This window comes from Capricornis sumatraensis, chromosome 9 (genome assembly GCF_032405125.1).
Source record: "Capricornis sumatraensis isolate serow.1 chromosome 9, serow.2, whole genome shotgun sequence".
In the NCBI taxonomy this organism is placed as follows: Eukaryota; Metazoa; Chordata; class Mammalia; order Artiodactyla; family Bovidae; genus Capricornis; species Capricornis sumatraensis.
Window position 1 is genome coordinate 63,673,977 of NC_091077.1, and position 20,251 is coordinate 63,694,227.

Here is a 20,251-nt window from a genome sequence, read left to right on the forward strand (position 1 = left end):
GAGAGAGAGAAGCAATACAGGCATTGAACAGATATTTGAACTAGATTAATAAATAAACTTCATGCAGAAGTCTACACGGCACTGTGTGACCCAACCTATGTACTTCAAGTTCCTTTCATTACACTCTCCTTTCTGCTCTGTCTTCTGGCTACATTTGCTTATTATGAGATTTTTATTTAGGATCTTTAACTCTTTCTCCTTTTTCTAGAATGTTTTTCCCCACATTCTATTTATGACCAACTGCCTGGAATTTAGTCCCAGCTTTTTCATTATATGGGACTGGAATGCAAACGTAGGAAGTCAAGAAATACCTGGAGTAACAGGCAAATTTGGCCTTGGAGTGAAAAACAAAGCAGGTCAAAGGCTAACAGAGTTTTGCCAAGAGAATGCACCAGTCATAGCAAACACCCTCTTCCTATTGGAAGAGAAGAATTTACACATGAACATCACCAGATGGTCAATGCCTAAATCAGACTGATTATATACTTTGAAGCCAAACATGGAGAAGTTCTATATAGTCAGTGAAAAGACTGAGCTGACTATGGCTCAGATCACGAACTCCTAACTGCCAAATTCAGACTTAAACTGAAGAAAGTAGGGAAAACCACTGGACCATTCATATATGACCTAAATCAAATCCCTTATAATCATACAATGGTAGTGAGAAATAGATTCAAGGGATTAGATTGGATAGACAGAGTGCCTGAAGAACTATGGACGGAGGTTCATGACATCTTACAGGAGGCAGTGATCAAGACCATCCCCAAGATAAAGAAATGCAAAAAGACAAAATGGTTGCCTGAGGAGGCCTTACAAATGGCTGAGAAAAGAATAGAAGCGAAAGGCAACAGAGAAAAAGAAAAATATACTCATTTGAATGCAGAGTTCCAAAGAATAGCAAGGATAGATAAGAAAGCCTTCCTCAGGGATCAAGGCCAAGAAATAGAAGAAAACAATAGAATGGGAAAGACTAGAGATCTCTTCAAGAAAATTAGATACCAAGACAACATTTCATGCAAAGATGGGCTCAATAAAGGACAGAAATGATATGGACCTAACAGAAGCAGAAGATATTAAGAAGAGGTAGCAGGAATAGACAGAACTATACATAAAGATCTTCATGACTCAGATAACCATGATGGTGTATTCACTCACCTATAGCCAGACATCCTGGAATGTGAAGTCAAACTGGGCATTAGGAAACATTACTACGAACAAAGCTAGTGGAGGTGATGGAATTCCAGTTGAGCTCTTTCAAATCCTAGAAGATGATGCTGTGAAAGTGCTGCACTCAATATGCCAGCAAATTTGGAAAACTCAGCAGTGGCCACAGGACTGGAAAAGGTCAGTTTTCATTCCAATCCCTAAGAAAGGCAATGCCAAAGAATGTTCAAACTGCCATACAATTGCACTCACCTCACATGCTAGCAAAGTAATGCTCAAAATTATCAAAGCCAGGTTTCAACAGTACATGAACCATGAACTTCCAGATGTTCAAGCTGGATTTAGAAAAGGCAGAGGGACCAGAGATCAAATTGCCAACATCTGCTGGATCACTGAAGAAGCAAGAGGGTTCCAGAAAAACATTGACTTTTGCTTTTTTGCTTTATTGACTATGCCAAAGCCTTTGACAGTGTGGATCACAACAAACTGGAAAATTCTTCAAGAGATGGGAATGCCAGAGCACCTGATCTGCCTTTGAGAAATCTGTATGCAGGTCAAGAAGCAACAGTTAGAACTGGACATGGAAGAACATACTGGCTCCAAATTGAGAGAGGAGTACGTTAAGGCTGTATATTGTCACCTTGCCTGTTTAATTCATATGCAGAGTACATTATGCAAAATGCTGGATGGGATGGAGCATTAGCTAGAATCAAGATTTCTGGGAGAAATATCAATAACCTCAGATATGCAGATGACACCACCATTATGGCACAAAATGAAGAACTAAAGAGCCTCTTGATGAAAGTGAAAGAGGAGAGTGAAAAAGTCGGCTAAAAACTCAACATTCAGAAAACTAAGATCATCGCATCCAGTCCCATCACTTCATGGCAATAAATGGATAAACTATGGAAACTGTGAGAGACTATTTTTTTGGGCTCCAAAATCACTGCAGAAGGTGACTGCAGCCGTGAAATTAAAAGACACTTGCTCCTTGGAAGAAAAGCTATGACCAACCTAGACAGTATATTTAAAAGTGGGGACATTATTTTGTCAACAAAGGTCCAACTAGTCAAAGCTATGGTTTTTCCAGTAGTCATATGTGGATGTCAGAGTTGGACTATAAAGAAAGCTGAGCGCTAAAGAATTGATGCGTTTGAACTGTGGTGTTGGAGAAGACTCTTGAGAGTCCCTTGGACTGCAAGGAGATCCAACCAGTCCATCCTAAAGATATCAGTCCTGAATATTCGTTGGAAGGTCTGATGCTGAATCTGAAACTCCAATACTTTGGCCACCTGATGCAAAAACCGACTCATTGGGAAATGCCCTGATGCTGGAAAAGATTGAAGGCAGGAGGAGAAGGGGACGACAGAGGATGAGATGGTTGGATGGCATCACTGACTCAATGGACATGAGTTTGAATAAGCTCTGGGAGCTGGTGATGGACAGGGAAGTCTGGCGTGTTGCAATCCATGGGGTCACAAAGAGTTGGACGTGACTGAGAGACTGAACTAAGCTGAACTTGATGCACCTGGCATACCTCTGTTTATTTCTTTCTTTGTACTTTTCATAGTCTGTCATCCATGACTTAATTGTACATTCATTATTTATTACCTTCCCTCTTGTCTGTTTGGGAAAGGTATAAAGTTTTTTTTTTTGTTTGTTTTGTTTACAGTCATATCTTTCAAGCTCAGTACAGTGTATGGCAGAAAATATACTACTCTGTCATTCGCCAAAGGAATGATGAGTAAATCTATAAATACTGTGACACAGATACTAAAAACTTCTGGGTGGGGTACAGAATCTTCTTTCCTGGATATGTTTGAGAGATGTTATCAAACTTTACTCCTCTTCTCTCTACTTTTATAGAAATGTAGATTAATCTTGCTTGGGATAGCTCATTTATTTTTCAGACAGCATGGTGTCATTATTTGGACATAGTATTCTCTTCATTACAATGACAAATACTATTATATCTTGCTGAAAGGCTGACATTAAACCTAGGCCACCTAGGCTTGATCTGGAGGTACTCAATATTTCCTGTCAACTCAGAAGTATTTTTAGTGGGTGGCTTTCCATTAGCACCACAGCTTCCCAGACAGCACAGTGGTAAATAAACTGCCTGCAATGCAGGAGACCCAGGTTCTATGCCTGGGTTCCAAAGATCCCCTGGAGAAGGAAATGGCAACCGACTTCAGTATTCCTGACTGAACAATTCCATGGATAAACGTCCAGGGCATCCAAAGAGTTGGACATGACTGAGCATGCACATACACACTGACAACATCCTACTGAGAATAGTAGAAAGGAAACATAAATATCCATATACGTGGACAGGTATGCACACACGTGCATGCGTTCTAAGTCGCTTCAGTTAGGCCCAACTCTTTGTGACCCCATGGACTGTTGCCTACCAGGCTCCCCTGTCCTTGGGATTCTCCAGGCAAGAATACTCACACACTCACTTAAAATGATCTAAATCTACTTCTTGTATATTTTAAAATTTAAACTAGGATAACATCTTTCCACTTACCTACAGAGCGCTGCTGCTGCTGCTGCTGCTGCTGCTGCTAAGTCGCTTCAGTCATGTCCGACCCTGTGTGACCCCATAGACGGCAGCCCACAAGGCTCCTCTGTTCCTGGGATTCTCCAGGCAAGAATACTGGAGTGGGTTGCCATTTCCTTCTCCAATGCATGCATGCATGCTAAGTCACTTCAGTCGCGTCTGACTCTGTGCGACCCTATGGACACAGCCCATCAGGCTCCTCCATCCACAGGATTCTCTAGGCAAGAATACTGGAGTGGGTCTAGGTAATAGGTCATATAGTATCTAGAAAATAATATATAATATGTAAAATAATAAATATGCATATCATCTACATTACCTTTACTGTACATTGAATATCAATCCCATTTCAAACAATAGAGTTTTCTTTGGAAAGCTATTATTAAAATGATGGTACCCTAGAATCAAGAAAATAAGGCAACCAACTGGAGTTACATGCTCATTAAAAAAAAACTGGCCACTGAGCTCTGGAGAACTTAGATATCCTCCATGCAACGCCCTCTCCAGTGACCCTGTGATAAAAGTGTCAAATCATTAATACTTGTAAATCAATCGTGTCACTTAGCACTAAAGAATTAAGAACCACTTCGTAAAGCCTGTCCAATTCCTGGCTAATGAAGTGACAGCTGACTTGACCAGGCCTGCTGAGGAGGTTGGCATCTTCAAACAGAAACTGACTCTTCAGGTTTTTCTCCTGTCATCTCTAATAAGTCTCAGCATCAGTGAATTTGGGGCAAACATAAGGGGAATCTACATGACGACATGCTTTGTTCCATTATATTTATTTTGTCTGCCACTTTCTGTGGAATTATAACTAGAAAAAGATCAAGGACTTCCTTCTATGTTCTCTGCTTTAAAGAAACACAGCTATTGGGGGCCACATGGAATAGAGGATTGGAAAGCCTAGAGGTCAGATACAGCACATCTGACATGTCTGGACATTCACAAGACAGCTTGGCTACCCATTTGGCTACAAGGGTCATAAGAAAAAGCGCTTAGCAATGGACCTGCCCTATATCTTGCACACACTTAAGAGCAGATGTGGAAAATACTGGGACACTACTACTGGTTCTAGAAATCTTGTCAGAGGGACAGATATGAGAACAGGGGACAGAGGTGAGCTCTGGTTTCAAGTTGGACCCTAATCATTCATGCCACATTCTATACATTTTGCTGTTATCATAGAGAAGCCTACAAATTTGCTTCTTTTAAGAAAGCCAAAGGAAGGGCTGCTGATGAAAATACCTTAAGTTATCTGCTGTGGTTAGTTCATGGTTTAACAAAATTACACTGAGTACAAAATTACATCCTGATGCAGGATGACCCTAAACACAATAGGATATGCTGATGTGAATGTTTGGGTTCTGAATTCAGAAGAGAACTACTTGGGTTTAACATCTCTGCTGCTGAGTCAGTTCTTACAAGCCATTTAGTCTGAATCTTAATTTTTATTTTTCCTTTTTTATAATGCAAATACCAGACCTAATTCATAGGATCATTGTAAAAATCAGATAATACAAAATATATTATCAGTATACTGCCTCACACTTAGCAAGGACTTTAAGGTTATTATATTATACTAACTTAAGTATTATAGAATCTATTCACTTCCAGTTATTTACCTCTTGCATCTTCATTTTTACTCAGGTTCCTGGGCTTAGTAACCCAGCAACTTTCACTTCAGCTAACAAAACAAACTCTCATTCACTTTCCTCCCACGGAACACTGAGCCTTCACATCTACCTTTGTGAATGTAACAAACAGGAAAACAATTCTTAATCCTATACATTACATGTGTAGAAAACCAGAGGAGGGGGAAAAAACTCTGTCAGATAATTTTTTATACTGACCATGCTGGGTTCCTGGATTTGGGCTTTTAATTCAGTCCATAATTGACATTCCTGAAGCATATGTAAACAAATCTAAGGTATGACAGTATTTGCATTTTCCCTGTGCTATATTCAGTCATTCACTCAACAACTATTTGATTATATAGTAGAATCAAAGAATTGTGACACTAGAAAGGACCTTAGAAATGATTACAATACCTCTTTTTCAAGAAAGAGGTCCAAGGAGGTTAAGTGCCTTGTTTGTAATTCCAGTGTTCCACAGAAAACAAAGAAGAACAAAGCATCCTGCAAAGCAGTGTGGGGAAGAAATTGATGATCTGGAGCTTCCACGTCATCTCCAGGATCTTCAAAAGTTTAATGGGGAAATGACATGGATGCACAAATAACTGGAACGCAAGACAGAAAGCTGTAAATTGCCATGGGGATTTTAATAGAATAAGATGCTACTTCCAGCTAGAAGAAAGAGTTGAAGTAAAATATCGTGTCTGTGCCACCCCAGCATCCATTCCCCTTTATTCTGTTAGTAGAATTAGTATTTTGCTCCCAGGATTCATCCTCCATTACTCTTAGTCCCTGTTGTATAGATGGACATAACCTCACCCTCAGGACCAGGTTCAGCATATGACTTTGTCAATGAGAGTACCACATTCCCCAGCCACGGCAGTCACCTTAGAGATGGACACATGATCCAATGGCAGCCATGAGGACCCTACCCAGAACCTTTTTTGGACACAATAACAATAAATATATTTTACACATTTTCTCACTTTAGTAGAGCTGGTAAAGTAGTAGAAATTGGAGCTATTGGAAGCTTTTTTTTTTTTTTTTTTTACTCCAAAAGGAGATCTTGATGAAAAATCTGTTCGGTACAAAAGAAATCAGAGCTAAGAGGTGGGAACGTACAGATTTACTGACGATATCCTTTTAGCAGCTAGCAGTTATACCTTAAGTGAATGCAATGTCTGATCTTTTCACTTTTATGGTATAAATTAAACCAGTTTAATGTGGGATTTTAATTTATAACTGAGAACAGTGATATTTTAACTTGGTCTTGATAGACTGGCAGATATTAGATGTGTATGCATGAGAAAGAGTAAAAACGTGGAGCTCTAGAAAGAGGGTAGAGATATGAAAAATACAGATTAGTCTGAGAAATACAAAGCATGATGTTGGTTGCAACTATAATGAGTGAAGGGACATAGTGAGAGAATGAGTTTGGAAATGCAGGATAGAATTATATTTGGGAAAGTCTTCAATCTTATACCAAAGAGCTGAGCTTAGAGTAGAAATAGGAAACACCACAGACTTTAAAGGAACTTGTGGCACAAGAAAAATAAGACGGACATTGTCTCTCGGGTGGATTTACAGGGAAAGGATTTTTTCTCTTGGGTAGAGAAGGCCATGTGATAGACATGTTATTAATGTTCTTGAAAGTCTCTCTTCTTTTTTTCAGATGCAACACTGCACTTATATTTCATTCTTGATATAAATTTGTGTTCTGTGAGTTGATTTGTTCCACTGATGTTTTCTATTGCTTAAATATCACTCTTGGTTCCTGGGAAATTCTGGGGGTGTCATTTCACGTTCATGAACATATGTTCACTTTCAGTGATTATTTATAAATTTAATCTCGTTTCCTTGAAATTATCTTCAACTCAACATTCCTCAAACCCATCACCATTATCTTAACATAATATAGGAAAAAAATAATTATACCCATCACAAGCATGTCTACATTTTGGAATAAGTTTTCAATAATGATACCTTAAATTCTTATGTATTCTTTTACATTTTTTCATGGTGCCATAACAACCATTCCCTTATTTGATTTTCCACATATCTTGTTAAATACCTAGGAAATCTTTGATCCTATTTTAGCCAATTAGATGACTACAGCCCAAAGATGCTAAGCTAGTTACTTACCAAGAAAAGACATGATTATTACAGGGCTAGGCTTTAACTCCAAATTTCAGACTCTAGCCCAGAAATCTTTCCATAATTCCAACATAATTCTTTCAAGAAATTAGAGAGTTGAAAGAGGACTGCTCCATCGAAGTGAAGAATAAATTCACTTAGGAACATTTATATGCTTTGGGATAAAATGTAATGATAAAATTTGTGACAGCAAACCTTTTATCCTATAACCTTACCAGTGGTGCTTGAAGGTTAGGACTGACATACCCAAGTATTTACATTAAATATAGAAAGGCAGCTCATACCAGAGTCACCGGTTTGACATTGACCTAGGAAAGGAGGTCTGATCACCCTTTCCGCAGCAGGAAAATCTTGCCACAGAGATGTCTCAGAGCAACCAGAACAGTGTTGCTCAAGCTTCAAGAGAGGTCAGAATCAATCATACAGAGTTCTTATTGATAGGGCCCACGTGGGGTCTCATTGATAAGATGGTTTGTTATGTCGACCTTGTAAACGAAAAATAAAATCGCCGTGATCTGTGAGACTGACCAAATTGCCCAAATGGCATCCTGTTATCTCACTGGTGCTTATCTTCTCAAAGCTGCAAGACCACCAGATTCCAGACCTCTGGCTACGTGACCATCCTTCAGAGAAGTTTTCATTGGTGGGGTATAAGAATGACTCTGTCAGAAAGGGAGAACGCTGGTTCTCCTTAAGAGCCAGTCGCCCTCTCTTTTCCCTCTAATACATTTCCTTTTCTTGCCTGACTGCCAGGCTCACTCTCTTTTTCTCTGCACTTGCCTTGCACTTATAAAGATGCAAATTCCTCAGACCTACCTTCAGAAATACTTTCACAGTGGGTGTGGATGGAGCCCTGTAGTCTGTTTCTAGTGCCTAAGTCATACTTGAGAACAAAAAGCTCCCTGAACCATACTATTCAGGCAGGTTCTGAAGTGATGTCAGCATAGCAAGATTTGTACAGGAGTAGTGTGAAAAGCTGTTCCAATCCAGACATGCACACTACTGCCTGCTCAGAGTTCAGCAACAGAAACTGATGAGATTAGAGGTATGTAAAGTCACCTTAAACAATATTGACAACCAGATATGATACAACAATTTGAATAAGAAATGACTAACCTGAGTGGTCAGGTACAAAAGCATAAGAAAATGGTCTGCCAGTAGCAAAAAGCAGCAGCAACCATCCAAGGAAATTAGGTCTCTGACTCACTCATGGGAGCTCCCAGTTCCCATGGCAGGTTTATTCCTAAAAAGGAAATTAGCTGTGAAAGGGTCTGCTAAAATTTGCTATCACACATTTGAAATCAAATATGTAAATTCCTTATCTGGTTCATGCTGTTGAAGAGAAGTCTTGATTGTGTGTGTGTGTATGTGTGTTGTGTGTGTTTGGTTTCGCACATAGCCTTCTGTATAGAAAGGTTGTGATGGTAGGCAAGCTACATAGATATTTCAGCTCATGTAACCCTTTATCCATTTATAGTGAGAAACACTGTAGGTATTCTGGAGCCTTTATCAGTTTCTATGATTGTGATAAATGAGGACAACACTCTTGAAAGCTGAGTCTCCACTGTATTTACTAACAAAAATAAGGTTTCTAAACTTTCCAGCCTGGATCTTGTTCTGCTTGACCAATTCCTCTTCCATTAAAGCACTATTTGTCAACCTTTTTTTCATTATTACTCCTTAAAGGAGCCTTTTAAACTAATTTGGGATTTTTTTTTTAACCTAACTGCTGCCCTATGAAATTTTAATGTCACAGATATGTTGCATATCAGTTTATATACTGTATATATCTGCACTTTATACATAAGGAGTAAATTATTTTGCCCTACCTTTCAAGGATCAACTTTTACCTCCTTGATGTCAATACTGTTCCAACTGAGAATAGAGGCTCTTCGGATATTGCAAACTTGCTTTCTGTCTTGCAATTAAACTTCAATGTTATACAAGAGATTTTTCAAAAATTCCAGTTTGGTTTCATATATCTGCACAATGATTTTAAAGGGTACTGTCAGAGTGACGGGGATCTCCAAGTGACTCAGTGATAAAGAATCTGTCTGCCAATGCAGGAGATATGGGTTTGATCCCTGGGTCAGAAAGATCCCTTGGAGAAGGAAATGGCAACCCACTCCAGTATTCTTACATGGAAAATCCCATGGACAGAGGAGCCTGAGAGGCTACAGTCCATAGAGTCACAAAGAGTCAGACACATCTGAGCATGCACACGTGCATACATTACAGTGACACTGTAAAAACAATTACGAAACTACATTCATTTCCTTTGTGCAGAATAAACTATTTTCTACATTTACAAATGTGAACTTGAATAGGTGGGCTCATGATTAAGCCAAATGAACTCATCTGCTCTAAGCTTGTCTCTCGGCTGAAAGTCATTGGCAAAAGAGAAGCACCTCTTATGTTTTGTTCCTAGTTCTCAGTTACTAGTATTCAGATACAAGAACTACACATGAGTCTTTCTGGACTTCCTGACTCGACTTTGGCAACACTTGTATTTATTAAACCTCTCCTTGTCCTTTTTCCTGGGACAAGTGTCTGTTGATTTCATCTGTGTCCCCAAATACAATGTGTCTATTCCTTTCTATTTTTACATCTGTTCCTTCTCTTGCCTGAAATGTTTTACTCCTTTCTATCCAAACAAGTTCAAGGCACATTTCTTTAGGTGGTTCCAGTCCATGGTAATCTATTTCTTCTTTCTCCTGGCAACATTTCTTACCTGTAATACTAATTTGGTATTATATTTATGCACTCCGATATTCAGAATAGAATCCACAAATGTACTGGAGGCTTTCTTCGCTCATGCCAGTCATCCATAGTCAAGTCACTGCAATCTTACTGAACAATGAAGAAGCTCGAGAGACAGACTATGCTCAGGGATAACTATTTCTTTGGTAAACAAATAGAAGAATGCCTCTATCTAATGTGGATGTCTCTGTGAGTGCAATAGCCCACATCTTAGAGCCCAGTGGAACCTTAAATGGAAAAGTCAGGAAAGTGAAGACCTAGGTGGGAGAGAAGCCTTAAGTCATGCCTGGCTCACATCTGAGCTCTGAACATCTGTGGATTTTTTTTTTTTTATTAATGCTGAGTAATTTATTATAGGATTAAACCCATAAGTTTTCCTATATTTCAATTCTTAGAATTATTATTTCTTATTGGTCCCTTGCACATGGAAATATTTGCCAAGACAAAAGAAGACTTAGGTGAGCCAACAGTCACTGATTTCATATAAGTGAAAAAATGATGGGCTTTCAGCTCCATGTAAAGAAGACAGTTCTTACAGTAAATGCTGATCAAGGTCAGAGCACACTGCCTTTGGAGTTGTGTCCCATGCTACCAGAGGTATTGGAGAATACATCTGACAGCTTGGAAAGGAATTGTTAGAAGAAATTCAAACTTCAAATGGAGCAGGGGGAGACCAGATCATCATTAAGTTCTTCTCCAGCCCCAGGAGATTATAATTCAGATGGTTCATCCAGGGCTGCATGGATAATTCACTGAGAGCGTCATATTCAAAAAGTATAGGCTACTCTCTGAAGTGCCCGATCCCTTTTCCCTCATGAGGACACAAGCTATACTCTCAAACCTTGCTACTTCCTGTGCTCAGTGATAATCAAAGGAATCATCAGATTGCAGGAAAAAAAAAAAGTCATTTTACAATTACTGTTATTACTGCTGCTGCAAAGAAAAGCATTTAATTTCCACCCTTGTCCTACTCAAAAAAATTACTAAGATGCTCTTCCCAGGTGTGGGGTAGCTGTTTTGATTACAGGCTGTTTGAATATTGCATTTCTTCCCAGACAGCTACTTTCTGCTGTAGGCAAATTGAGCTGTTTTCATATAAATACAGCCAAAGCTTCGACAATGTTTTAATTACCAACTTGAATGAGTACTTGACTGGCTTGTTTTTCTTTTTTTCCAACTCATCAAAATCCTCTGAATGACCTCCCTGTTTCAGATAGACCCAGAGGAAGATCATTAAACACAAAGTTGATACATTTCCTAAAATTTCTCTCTATTATAATATTTATCATATACATTTCAAATTAATATCTTTTGCAAGTGACCCCATGCTTTCCTGGTGGCTCAGATGGTAAAGCGTCTGCCTCCAATGCGGGAGACCTGGGTTCGATTCCTGAGTCGGGAAGATCCCCTGGAGAAGGAAATGGCAATCCACTCCAGCACTCCTGCCTGGAAAATCCCATGGACAGAGGAGACTGATAGGCTATGGTCCATGGGGTTGCAAAGAGTTGGACTCGACTGAGCGACTACACTTTCACTTTCCAAGCCTTTTCTTAGTGGAGAAACTTTCATAAAAATAACTAATGTCTGCTGAGCACATACTGTGTGCTAGTTACACAATACTTTCTATTTACTATTTAATTTTATCCTCACAACTGATGAAATAGGGGTTATTATCTTCATAATCTCATTACATAATCTCATTACCTGATCTCTAAAAGATCAGGAGGTGATCCAAGAAGATACAGCTACAGGTAGCGCAGCTAGGCTTCAAAACTATGCCTGCTTCTGCTGCTGCTAAGTCAATTCAGTCGTGTCTGACTCTGTGTGACCCCATAGATGGCAACCCACCAGGCTCCATTGTCCCTGGGATTCTCCAGGCAAGAACACTTGAGTGGGTTGCCATTTCCTTCTCCAATGCATGAAAGTTAAAAGTGAAAGGGAAGTCGCTCAGTCGTGTCCGACTCTTCACGACCCCATGGACTGCAGCCCACCAGGCTCCTTGGTCCATGGGACTTTCCAGGCAAGAGTACTGGAGTGGGGTGCCATTGCCTTCTCCAAAAAACTATGCCTACCTGATTCTGAAGCCTGAATTCTTCTCAACAATATTATGCTTTAAGTCAATGATCCTCCAGATGTGTTTCCTAAATCATCAGTATCAGCATTACCTGGGAACTTGTTAGCACTATAAATTCTCAGACACCACCCCACACTACTGAATCACTAACTCCACCTTCCAGGTAATTTTAGTGCACTTTGAGAACCCCTTCTCCTAAGACAATAAAACATGTTCATTCTGTGTCAAGTATTATGCTAGGCACCATGTAGATTCTAAGAGAATGGAAAAGATTGGCTTCTGCTGGAAAGTTTTATTTAAAAAGATTCAGTTCAGTTCAGTTCAGTCGCTCAGTTGTGTCCGACTCTTTGCGACCCCATGAATCACAACACACCAGGCCTCCCTGTCCATCACCATCTCCCAGAGTTCACTCAGACCCACGTCCATCGAGTCAGTGATGCCATCCAACCATCTCATCCTCGATCATCCCCTTCTTCTCCTGCCACCAATCCCTCCCAGCATCAGAGTTTTTTCCAATGAGTCAACTCTTTGCATGAGGTGGCCAAAGTATTGGAGCTTCAGCTTTAGCATTATTCCTTCCAAAGAAATCCCAGGGCTGATCTCTTTAAGAATGGACTGGTTGGATCTCCTTGCAGTCCAAGGGACTCTCAAGAGTCTTCTCCAACACCACAGTTCAAAAGCATCAATTCTTCAGCACTCAGCCTTCTTCACAGTCCAGCTCTCACATCCATACATGACCACAGGAAAAACCATAGCCTTGACTAGACGGACCTTTGTTGGCAAAGTAATGTCTCTGCTTTTGAATATACTATCAGGGTTGGTCCTAACTTTTCTTCCAAGGAGTAAGCGTCTTTTAATTTCATGGCTGCAGTCATCATCTGTAGTGATTTTGGAGCCCCCAAAAATAAAGTCAGCCACTGTTTCTCCATTTATTTCACATGAAGTGATGGGACCGGATGCCATGATCTTCGTTTTCTGAATGTTGAGCTTTAAGCCAACTTCTTCACTCTCCTCTTTCACTTTCATCAAGAGGCTTTTTAGTTCCTCTTCACTTTCTGCCATAAGAGTGGTGTCATCTACATATCTGAGGTTATTGATATTTCTCCCAGCAATCTTGATTCCAGCTTGTGTTTCTTCCAGTCCAGAGTTTCTCATGATGTACTCTGCATAGAAGTTAAATAAGGAGGGTGACAATATATAGCCTTGACGTACTCCTTTTCCTATTTGGAAGCAGTCTGTTGTTCCATGTCCAGTTCTAACGGTTGCTTCCTGACCTGCATACAGATTTCTCAAGAGGCAGATAAGTTAAAAAGATTAAAACTATAAAAACGAGTAATGTACAGAAATGCACATGCTACATATTTAATAAATATTTATTCATTAATTCAAAATAGATTTAAATCATAGGCTGATTTTGTGGATTTGAATTTTCCACATTATTTTTGGTTCCCTTCTGCATACATATTCAAGTTTGGGCAATAGCTTATATTTATCAAAAATATTTCACCTTCACATAACATCATATCTGTAATTTCCCAGTCTCCTATGTATTTCTAATGTTTGGATGACATAAACATGCTTTAAGTACCTGCGTTTTATTTTGACTTTCAGAAGATTTTCCAGTAGAGAAGGATATTTCTCAAGTCTGCTAGCTATGGATATTTCTTCAAATCTGGGAGCTATGTTCTGTTTCCCAGTATCACACAGTGGTGGAAGCTGAAATGGGAACGAATGTTCACAGGTCACGTTTTGTGACCCATCTAAAGTCCTCAGTGTAATTTTGACTCTGTTCTCCAAATGCCTTGGCATTATTATTCACATTGTCAGGTCATCATTTTAGATATATGATTTTGTAAACAACCTAACCAGTAACGCTGAAGAAACTGAAGTTGAACAGTTTTATGAAGACCTACAAGGCCTTTTAGAACTAACACCCAAAAAAGATGTCCTTTTCATTATAGGGGACTGGAATGCAAAAGTAGGAAGTCAAGAAATACCTGGAGTACAGGAAATTTGGCCTTGGAATACGGAATGAAGCAGGGCAAAAACTAATAGTTTTGCTAAGAAAATGCACTGGTCATTGCAAACATCCTCTTCCAAAAACACAAGAGAAGACTCTACACATGGACATCACCAGATGGTCAACATTGAAATCAGATATATTATATTCTCTGCAGCCAAAGATGGAGAAGCTCTATACAGTCAACTATAACAAGACCAGGAGCTGACTGTGGCTCAGATTATGAACTTCTTATTATCAAATTCAGACTCAATTGAAGAAAGTAGGGAAAACCGCTAGACCATTCAGGTATGACCTAAATCAAATCCCTTATGATTATACAGTGGAAGTGAGAAATAGATTTAAAGGCCTAGATCTGATAGATAGAGTGCCTGATGAACTATGGAATGAGGTTCATGACATTGTACAGGAGACAGGGATCAGGACCATCCTCATGGAAAAGAAATGCAAAAAAAAAAAAAAAAAAAACACAAAATGGCTGTCTAGGGAGGCCTTAAAAATAGCTGTGAAAAGAAGAGAGGCAAAAAGTAAAGGAGAAAAGGAAAGATACAAACATCTGAATGCAGAGTTCCAAAGAATAGCAAGAAGAGATAAGAAAGCCTTCTTCAGCGATCAATGCAAAGAAATAGAGGAAAACAACAGAATGGGAAAGACTAGAGATCTCTTCAAGAAAATTAGAGATACCAAGGGAATATTTCATGCAAAGATGGGCTCGATAAAAGACAGACATGGTATGGACCTAACAGAAGCAGAAGATATTAAGAAGAGGTGGCAAGAATACACAGAAGAGCTGTACAAAAAAGATCTTCACGACCCAGATAATCATGATGATGTGATCACTAATCTAGAGCCAGGCATCTTGGAAAGTGAAGTCAAGCGGCCTTAGAAAGCATCACTACGAAGAAAGCTAGTGGAGGTGATGGAATTCCAGTTGAGCTGTTTCAAATCCCGAAAGATGATGCTGTGAAAGTGCTGCACTCAATATGCCAGCAAATTTGGAAAACTCAGCAGTGGCCACAGGACTGGAAAACGTCAGTTTTCATTCCAATTCCACAGAAAGGCAATGCCAAAGAATGCTCAAACTACTGCACAATTGCACTCATCTCACATGCTAGTAAAGTAATGCTCAAAATTCTCCAAGCCAGGCTTCAGCAATATGTGAACCGTGAACTCCCTGATGTTCAAGCTGGTTTTAGAAAAGGCAGAGGAACCAGAGATCAAATTGCCAACATCCGCTGGATCATGGAAAAAGCAAGAGAGTTCCAGAAAAACATCTATTTCTGTTTTATTGACGATGCCAAAGCCTTTGACTGTGTGGATCACAATAAACTGTGGAAAATTCTGAAAGAGATGGGAATACCAGACCACCTGACCTGCCTCTTGAGAAATCTGTATGCAGGTCAGGAAGCAACAGTTAGAACTGGACATGGAACAACAGACAGGTTCCAAATAGGAAAAGGAGTACATCAAGGCTGTATATTGTCACCCTGCTTATTTAACTTCTATGCAGAGTACATCATGAGAAACTCTGGACTGGAAGAAACACAAGCTGGAATCAAGATTACCAGGAGAAATATCAATAACCTCAGATATGCAGATGACACAACCCTTATGGCAGAAAATGAAGAGGAGCTAAAAAGCCTGTTGATGAAAGTGAAAGAGGAGAGTGAAGAAGCTGGCTTAAAGCTCAACATTCAGAAAATGAAGATCATGGCATCTGGTCCCATCACTTCATGGGAAATAGATGGAGAAACAGTGACTGACTTTATTTTTGGGGGGCTCCAAAATCACTGCAGATGGTGATTGCAGCCATGAAATTAAAAGACACTTCTTGGGAGGAAAGTTATGACCAACCTAGACAGCATATTCAAAAGCAGAGACATTACTTTGTCAACAAAGGTCTGTCTAGTCAAGGCTATGGTTTTTCCTGTGGTCATGTATGGATGTGAGAGTTGGACTATAAAGAAAATTGAGTGCAGAAGAATTGATGCTTTTGAACTGTGGTGTTGGAGAAGACTCTTAAAAGTCCCTTGGGCTGCAAGGAGATCCAACCATTCCATTCTAAAGGAGATCAGTCCTGGGTGTTCACTGGAAGGACTGATGTTGAAGCTGAAACTCCAATACTTTGGCCACCTGATGCAAAGAATTGACTCATTGGAAAAGTCCCTGATGCTGGGAAAGATTGAGGGCAGAAGGAGAAGGGGACGACAGAGGATGAGATGGTTGGTTGGCATCACTGACTCAGCAGACATGAGTTTGGGTAAACTCTGGGAGTTGGTGATGGACAGGGAGGCCTGATGTGCTGTGGTTCATGGGGTCGCAAAGAATCAGATACAACTGAACGACTGAACTGAACTGAAGCTCATTTTGAGCTCAAGACAATCAAGTCACAGCCAACTAAAAGTTTTTAACCTCTCCCTTAACTACCAAAAATAATTTAGATGGTGATCCTGGCTCAAAGAGAAAGCTATTCCTAGAGATAATTTTTACCTGAGTGACCTCTCTATACAGCAGGGCAAATATCTAATTACCAAGAGTCTGCTCTTCTTACTATCCTTTGAGTTACCCTTCTGCCCTCTGAACTCCAAATGTTTATCACTTTCCTTAGCTCAGGATGGTCTATACATCCCAACTGACTGATTTGACCTTGGGTCACATATTCTTTTGGGGACCCCATACATATACAATGAAATCTGTTTTTATCCTGCTAATGTCTTATGTCAAGACATAATTAAATAATAGACCAGCCTAATTAATAGAATCTAGGAAGATTTTTCTTCCCCTAAATCAGAAATATTACAAATTACACTGCATAAGATCCACCGTAAGAATAATTGTCCTTTCCCCCCACAATTCTTGAATATTCTGAGATTCCTATGGAAGTAAAACAAACAAAGAAACAAACAAACAAACAAAAAAACAGTTTATAATTCACTTACACCTAGAACCTAATTCCATTTTACCTATGGAAAAAATTGTACTTTGTCATGGCTTTTTAAAATGATTTTTCTAGGCCTATAACTTCAAGGTAAGTCATGGGATGATTATATTTTATTCTGTCCACAACTTTACCAAGAATCATTCACCACTTTGGTAAGGTATGTGATCAACAGTATTGCTGTTCCTAGTATTTGGCTTGCTGCTACACCACACTTGTGTCAGTTTGCATTTGTAGCTGTGACAGTCATTGTGATTCTAAATGTGTGTCTGTGTGTACAAGCCCCAATTTCAAAACAGTGGCTGTAAGAAAACTGTTGATTATACTCATTTAGATATTGTCTTGCTTCTCTCAAATCCAAACACAGTCCTTACAAGTAGATGTGTGTTCTAGTATAATGGTATCCGGGTGCTGAATAATATCAGTTTACTATAAATTGGTTTTCTCTCATTTCTCTTTCATATTTTATTTATAGCATTCCTTTGATTTTATAAAAGTATCCATCAAAGTTGGTTACATTAACTATAAACTCTGTATGAGGATATGAAAGGAGAATATTACAAATATTTTTTAAAAAGTGTCTGTGGGGGGATTAGGCTTGTAAGGTTGACATACAGATCAACAGATTGTCATGTTTTAATGTTTGTTTGTTTTCTATTTTCAACCTTCCTACGATTATCAGTGCCTCAAGCCAGGGATTTTTTTATTCACCATGGCAGCCATGACACCTAGGACAGAGCATCACAGCTCTAGTGGATAACCTACTCCCTTCACAAATACTTCTAACACCTGCTCTCCATCAGGCACAACCAGGATTATGACCATGTACAAGACAAGCGACAGATAAACATACATGCATACAGCAGGGAAGCACCAAGAGGGAGAAGCAGGGGCCAGAATATGAATTCTGGTGAGGAAAGAGATGGATGGGCCCCAGGCTAAGTAGCCAGAGATCTCCCCCTGTGGACAGATACTCTAGAATAGCAGGAGTGAGAGAGGAGCTGAGCCTTGCCCAGATAAGAGAGAAAAGACCACATATTCCTCATTCTTCAAGCAAAGGAGACCTTCCCAACTATACATGAACAGAAGGGCCCTTTGGAGGTCAAAAGAGAGGAGGTGTCACCTCATAGTAAGTGCAGTCAACCTACTCATAGACCTCTTTGCTAGAATCCATCTTAGCTAAGAGATGTGCACACACACATGGGAGGACCTGAGATATACCAAAGACGGACTCTGAACCTGGCAAAGCAAGATGACTGGCCTTAACATTAACAACCTCAAATAAGTGGATGATACTACTCTAATGGCAGAAAGTGAAGGGGACCTAAAGAACCTCTTGATGAGGGTGAAGGAGGAGAGAGAAAAAGCCGGCTTAAAACTAAATACTGAAAAACAAACAAACAAACAAAAAAACCCACTGATATCATGGCATCTGGACCCGTTCAGTTCAGCTGCTCAGTCGTGTCCAACTCTTTGAGACCCCATGAATCGCAGCACACCAGGCCTCCCTGTCCATCACCAACTCCTGGAGTTCACTCAAACTCATGTCCATCGAGTCGGTGATGCCATCCAGCCATCTCATCCTCTGTCGTCCCCTTTTCCTCCTGCTCCCAATCCCTCCCAGCATCAGGGTCTTTTCCAATGAGTCAACTCTTCACATGAGGTGGCCAAAGAATTGGAGTTTCAGCTTCAACATCAGTCTTTCCAATGAACACCCAGGACTGATCTCCTTTAGAATGGACTGGTTGGATCTCCTTGCAGCCCAAGGGACTCTCAAGAGTCTTCTCCAACACCACAGTTCAAAAGCATCAATTCTTCGGCACTCAGCTTTCTGCACAGTCCAACTCTCACATCCATACATGACTACTGGAAAAGCCATAGCTTTGGACCTTTGTTGAAAAAGTAATGTCTCTGTTTTTCAACATGTTATCTAGGTTGGTCATAACTTTCCTTCCAAGGAGTAAGCGTCTTTTAATTTCATGGCTCCAATCACCATCTGCAGTGATTTTGGAGCCCCCCAAAATAAAGTCAGCCACTGTGTCCCCATCTATTTCCCAAGAAATGATGGGACCAGATGCCATGATCTTCGTTTTCTGAATGTTGAGCTTTAAGCCAACTTCTTCACTCTCCTCTTTCACTTTCATCAAGAGGCTTTTTAGTTCTTCTTCCCTTTCTGCTATAAGGGTGGTATCATCTGCATATCTGAGGTTATTGATATTTCTCCCAGCAATCTTGACTCCAGCCTGTGCTTCTTCCAGCCCAACATTTCTCATGATGTACTCTGCACAGAAGTTAAATAAGCAGGTGACAATATACAGCCTTGATGTACTCCTTTTCCTATTTGGAACCAGTCTGTTGTTCCATGTCCAGTTCTAACTTACTTCCTGACCAGTAGGTCATGGCAAATAGAGGGAGAAAAGGTGAAAGCAGTGACAGATTCCTCTTGGTTTCTAAGATCACTGCAATGGTAACTGCAGCCATGAAATCAGAAGGTGATTGCTTCTTGGCAGGAAGGCTATGACAAGTCTGGACAGTGTATTGGAAAGTAGAGACATTACTCTGCTGACAAAGGTCCCTATAGTCAAGGGTATGGTCTTCCAAGTGGTCACGTACAGTAGTGAGAGCTGGACTGTAAAGAAGTCAGAGCATGAAAGAATGGATGCCTTCAAACTGTAGTGCTGGAGAAGACTCACGAAAGCCCTCTGAACAGCAAGGAGATCAAACTAGTCAATCTTAAAGGAAATCAACCCTGACTTCTCATTGGAAAGACTGATGCTGAAGCTGAAACTCCAGTATTGTAGTCATCTGATGTGAATAGCTGACTCATTCAAAAAGTCCCTGATGCTGGGAAAGATTGAGGGCAGAAGGAGAAGGGGGTGGCTGACAAAGGATGACATAGCTTGATGGTATCACCTTGCAATGGACATGAACTTGGGTATACCTGGGG